This window comes from Staurois parvus, unplaced genomic scaffold, assembly GCF_062004578.1.
Source record: "Staurois parvus isolate SC_StPar_1 unplaced genomic scaffold, SC_StPar_1.0 ptg000606l, whole genome shotgun sequence".
Classification (NCBI taxonomy): domain Eukaryota; kingdom Metazoa; phylum Chordata; class Amphibia; order Anura; family Ranidae; genus Staurois; species Staurois parvus.
The window spans coordinates 387,381-394,189 of NW_028318402.1; positions in this window are offsets into that span (position 1 = coordinate 387,381).

Below are 6,809 nucleotides of genomic sequence, written 5' to 3' on the forward strand. Positions count from 1 at the left end.
CTTCAATTTTATATTTAATAAAAACTCTTTTATTATTACCTATAGCCTTTTTAATTTGGCCGTAAGCCACATAGGTTTGATTTTTAGCCTTTTAAACTTGTTAAACTTGTTGCCTATGGAAATATATTTTGCAGTGTGTTCACATACAGTCTTTTTGAAGAACTCCCATTTCTGTGTTTTGTTCATCAATGCAAATATTCCCTCCCAGTCTAAGTCATGGAGAGCAGCTTTCAGCCTTGGAAACGAGCTCTCTTGAAATTGAGCGTTTTTATTATTTCCGTATGTGCTCGCTGTTTACAGCTAACAATAAATGAAATCATGTTATGGTCACTGCTACCCAGATGTTCTTTTATATGGACATTCGTAATAAGCTCTGCATGGTTTGAGATTACCAGGTCCAGCAGAGCATCATTCCTAGTAGGGGCTTCTATGAACTGTACCACAAATTATCCTGTAGTAGGTTTAAAATTTTTTGCCCTTTAACTGTTCCTGCAGTACCATTACTTTTCCGGGTAGTCAGTTCCCGGGTAGTTAAAATCCCCCATTATTATCACTGTCCCAGCCCTTGCAGCCCTTTCGATCTGTGCAAGGAGCTGAGTTTCACCTCCTCATTAACTCTGAGATCACTTCTCACATCGAGACATACACCACCACCTTTCCTTTTTACCCTGTCTCTCCGAAAGAGAACATAGCCAGGAATATTAATGGCCCAATCATGTGAAGAATAAAGCAAAGATTCAGCAATACCAATTAAATCATAGTTCTCTTCATGCACCAATGTGGTGGAGCCCTCCTGACTCCTGAGCAAAGACCACTGGGGTTTTTGACTCCTGTGCAAAAACCCCAGAATGCACCTGCACAATCAGTTCCCTGGCAATTCCTAAAACCTGATCCTAGGATTGGAGATTTACTCCCACTCAGATCACTGAAATCCCAGACTGTATTTTACCAACCAAGAAGACTGAAAAGACAGTTTCCTCCTAGTTAAACATGCTTACTAGAGCACCTCAACCTGCCTAGTTGAGAATAATGAATTACACCCTGATAAGGAACCATACCATCACTAGGCCAGATCCTTAGTGAGCCCTCTTTGAATTGACCTCCTCCTTTCAGAAAATTGGCCCCCTCCAACTCTCCCTGAGCTAGGACAATGATTCTTTCAAGCTTCAGCTAATCTGCCCAGAAGGGCAGCAGCTCTTCAGGCTGTGTCTTCTCTTCCAGGACAAGAACCCTGCTGTTTCTTGCCCCAGACTATTTATGCACTCATTGGCCACCTTCTGTGTATTATCTCCCCCAGGGAGACCACATGAATATTCAGGACCAGGGTCTGCCTCTTCCAACCCACTACACTCAAGAATCCACTAGAAAGCAGAGGAAAGTAATTTAGCCTGCAGCCAACTAGACCTAGAGCAGCCAAAAGTAATCACATACTTTAGAGGAGCGAATAAACTTTATTTGAATCTCTCCAGGAACATATCCTGGGAGGGTGCTACATAGGATTTAAAGTCTTCTTCCTTGGACAGAACTGGAGTCTTCTCTGAGAACTGTAGTTTGATACCCATGGTTAGAGGGATGGTTCTTGCCAAAGTTAACAACCCACTTCCCTACATCAGTAAAGGAGGTTGAGCAGAGTGATGGTGTGTGTCTCTGTCCCTGCTGGATTTGGTTGAGGCTATCATGGTTGATGTCTGAAATGTGAAGTTGGATTAGGCAAGCTTCAACCTCTTTCTTCAAGTGGACACGGTTTCCCAGGAACTGGACATGGAAGCCTTTTTTTCCATTCTAATAGCACTTAAGTACAAGCAGCAGCTGGATTCAGCCTTCAAAACGAACACAAACACTCTCTGTTCAGGGCTTAGTGCCTTTCCTACTTGGTAAATCTGTTCCTCAGTCCATTCATTGCCCAGCACATCAATTACTACACACAGTTCTGGTGGCTGTTTTGCTATTGGTACCATTTGACTGTGGCAATGGGATCCATGTCAACTTCTTCTGGCTCATTAACTGGTACTCAGGACAGCGATATCCTGGACAAGCCCCCACATGTAGCGCAACCCTCACAGGAGCTGTTGGATAAAATGGGTTCCTTGATCTTTCCCCTTGACCTCACAAATACCTCAGCACCTCTGACACACAAGGTTAATCAATGTTGGAAATGGCGCTGTATTCACTGAAAGCTATACCAGAAGCACAATAAGGATACTACATCAAGAAACAGCATCAACCAGATTGATAGGGGTAAATCTAAATATATTGAAACACATTATAAATGATAATGGCAATGGCATAAATTAAGCAAGTCAATAATAGTTGGACAGATCAATATTTGATAAAATCAGTAAATAATAGGCAAATGTATGGCAACACTATGTACTAGAATCAGCAAAAACTGTAGTAGGTCACCTTGAGTGGATAGTAATGAGGTTAGATCTACCACTTTCAGGTGACTATACTGCCAAAGAGCATTAAGTGTGACAGTACTAGGCCTATTGTGAGGAGGCATCCCTTAGATAGATGATTAATAAAGGGGGCTAGTGGAGTGGCTTAATATGTGTCAGTCCTTTATGATGTTCTTCTATAGCTATAGGTGGGGCTCTTTGATAATGTTGGTGGTTCTATATACAGTACAGGTGCAGTTTATGTGAAACGTGGTCATTGTATCTGAATGATGTTGTCAGGGTATTGACACAGTACAGATGTGGTATTGTTGCAGTATGGGCACAAAAAGGGGTAATGTGCTGCTCTCAGCAACTTAGACTTAGCTTAACAGTATTCATTAGGTGGGCAAATTGCCCACTCACCAGTCATTGCGAAACAACCGCAAAGTTCCAGCAATGCAAAGGGGCTCTTTTACATCATCACATAGGTGGTTCCAGAATTCAGCAGTGTAAGAAGGAGAGAATGAGCAGGTGCTTTGCTCTCTGTGCAGTGAGCGTGGTACTGCAGCGACCACTGTCATCCCACAAGGCCTCTCTATATTGCTGCCAACTTCCAGTCTTCTGCCTACTTGTTTCCCTAAGCCACCTATGTACAGGTTGGGGACAGTGAACTCCTTTCTGTAAAGCTGAAGCAGAAGTCCTTGCACAAGCAAACAGTGGATTTGGCTTTGTAGTAGAAGCAGTTAAAACTGTAAAACCTACTTCTTTAGAGCAACAAGAGTCCTTTCACAAAGAACTAGACTGAGCTCTTAAGGACACCAGCTGATGTTCCCTTTAAACACACAACTGACTCTCTAGCACAAGAGGGGTAGGGTGGCAGCAGCCCAAAAGTTTCTCACAGCCATCTGTTCTCACAAATGTCCATAGAAAGTTGGTTGCCTCCTTCCAACATCCATGCAACACCTTATGTGATACCAGACTATATCTTCAGATGACAGTCCCTCAGTCAATTCTCTGTAGCTTCAGCATCCAGGCCCTCAGATAGCTCACCTGAGGCCTCATGAACAGCAAGAATATGACAGCACTGCCCTGGAGGGCAGCACGCCTTCTAGACTGGACTTCCCCTCTGCAGGCAAAGACCCAGAAGCTCTGTGTCTCCAAGTATTTATACAGACTCCCAACAGCCTTCAAGGCCATCCTAAAGAAACAAAAAGTAGCTGCTAATAGCAGACTACCACAGTAGGTAATAACACACCCAAGCAGAGTAGCTTCACATGTAAAATCATAATTTTATTGATATCCTGATAAAAATAGGTGATCTCTTCAAACAGTGAATGACCTAACACAATCACCTAAAAACACCATTAAAACAAAAACAATCCAGATTGTAAAGCGCCAATGGTGTCTATTAAGACATAAATGTGGTATAGTGGTTGACGCTGAATGTTCCTAAATAGGAACACCTTTAGGCAATAACAATAATCCCCTCAAAAGGTGGTAAACAGCATTTAATAATTAGTATACTCAGTAGTTTGTGTTATCTATATAAATCAAAGCACAGTATCCATCAATCATAGATGAACCAAGATAAGGGTTCAAAGTATAAATGTAGCAACTGTAGAGATTTTGAGTCTTAGCTGGTTATGGAGCATAATGAAAATTCATCAAAGTATAGCATGAAGGCAAAGTTCTGTAGACAGAACTGGATATTATCCAGGTAATTACCTAAAATGATAGTGAGGCTATAGTTCCACTCCGACCATTCGCGCATGCAGTGGATATGATGTCAAGAGCCAATGTTAGCAGATAGGGAGACCATATTAGTAATAGGAGAGGAATTGGTAGAGTTTGGATAAGATGACATATAGATTGTATGTAGATGCTTCTCACACTTACTACTACCGTATGACAGAGATTGCCAGCAATTCAGCCTCTCTTGGGTCCTTCCTTGTGCAATGGCTCCATAAGTCGTGTAATCGGCATTTCATCCATTCCAAAAGTTATGCACTGCCCATTCCACTAAACACAGTGTGTAGTCGTGTTCCCAGCTAAATGAAGACTCTTCCAGGGTTGATTGAGCTGCCCTGGTTTCATAAGACTGTCCTCACATGACCAATGCAAAGACCTCATGGAGTGCTTTTTCTGGGTGTGATGACGTCATTACGTTGACGCGTTTCATCCACCAATCATTGTGGACGTCTTGTTTAAATACCTTATTTTCAAATTAAGCCATAGAACAGCACCCCCCCAGTGTCATTATATCATCATTACAATGTATTAAATTAATTTAACTGCTTCCCGACTGCCCTATAGCTAAATTACTGCTACAGGGTAGCACGGGTGCGCAAAATCATGTATATATACACGTGATTTTGTATTCCCGGGTAGGTGGCATTCGCATGAGCTGTGCACGCACCCTACCCACACCACCATTAGCGCCTGCGGTTGTCAATCACTGGGCCCTGGCCAGTAATTACTCGCCAGCGCCCCATGATTTCCGACAATCACCGACGGGGAGCAGGACTGTTTTGTTTACCAACAGTGAAGAACACACACCCCGCCCCCTAGTAAAACACTCCCTACACACAGTTAACCATTTGATCGCCCCTCATGTTAACCCCTTTCTGCCCATTAGTACAGTGTCAGTGTTTTCTTTTTAGCACTGATCACTGTATTGGTGTCACTGGGGATGTCAGTGATACCAAGTCAGTTCCCCCCAGTGTCAGAATGTCTGCCGCAGTCCCGCTATAAGTCACTGATTGCTGCCATTTCTAGTAAAAAATAAAAAAAATCCCAGTTTCTATACCGCCATTTGTAAACGCTATAACTTTCATGTAAAAGACATGTATCAGAATACATTTTGGCGTAAATTTATGGTGAAATTTGAATTTTTACATTTTTTCACTTAACTTGTTTAATAGCAAAAAGTCAAAAATATAGTTTTTTTCTCATAAATCGACGGTCTTTTTTTTTTATAGCGCAAAAAAATAAAAATGCACAGGCGATCAAATAGAAAGCTCAATTCATGGGAAAAAAGGACAGAAATTTAATTTGGGTGCAGCATTGTACGACCACACAATTGTCAGTTAAAGGAACGCAAAAAATGGCCTGGTCAGGAAGGGGGGGTAAATCATCAGGAGGGAAAGCGGTTAAAAGAACTACAGTAGGTAGCATTGTAAATGTATAGTACAGACAGCCAACGGATTCAAGGCCATCCTCCCTGGGATTGGCAAGAGCTGTATATTCAGAGAAGCAGAGAAAGCAGGCAAATCAGCAGCAGCTGAAACACTGTGCAGACCTAACTAATCACTTGCAGCTGCACGAATTACAGTGGCCACAACTAAATTTAACCACTTGTCCTCCAGAGAATTTACCCCCACCTTAATGACAAGGCCTCTTGTTGCTACTCGGCGCTGTACTAATTCAACTGATAATTGAAATGAAATGCTGTACCCATACGAAATTTACATCCTTTTTTTCACACAAATAGAGCTTTCTTTCAGTGGTATTTGGCCACCTGTGCGCTTTTTATTTTTCGCGCTTTAAACAAAAAAAATTATATTTTTTACTTTCGGCTGTAACGGAACCGGACCCCAACTGCACTAGAGTATTTTCGTTAGACTCCCACTTCCCTGTCCAAACACAGATCCACAGACACCACTCTTGAACGAAACCAGGAAATAGACTGCTTTATTTTAACACAGACACAAGATATAAACATTCAAGGGAACAATTCCCCCCTCCCAAACCAAATCCAGCAACAAGAAACACATCAGCAGACAGTCCCATCAGGGGGAAGGGCTGCCAGAAACACCCCCCACTAAGCCAATACACAAACACATACATCCCATAATAGTTTGCTCCCAAGCAAGACACACAATAGAACAATGGAATACAGCCACATGGCACTAAACAATCAACAACCCCCCACACCACCTATACATGTCTACACAATATCAGAACATCTCACCCTGCACCCCTAACAGGCACATGGTGACCTAAACATAAGAGGGATATGGGGAATTGAGACAGGGGGTCTCCCCACCTCTCCAAAGTGAGCTGTGTTCCATGGGCCCCCACCCAAAGTCACTCCCGTCACATCGGCTATAAAAAATATATAGTAAACTCAAAGTTAGTTATAAATTTAGGCCAAACTGTATTCCGCTACATGTTTTTGGTAAAAAAAATCCTAATAAGTGTATATTGATTTCTTCGTGTGAAAGTTATAGCGTCTACAAACTATGGTATAGATACTGCAATTTACAACATTTTTTTGCTATACAGAGCTGACCTAGTTTAAGGGACAATTGTGCTGTCATGCAATATGGTACATAAATTAAATTTATGTCCTTTTTTCACACAAATAGAGCTTTCTTTTGGTGGCATTTATCACCTGTGCGCGTTTTATTTTTGGCGCTATAAACAAAAACG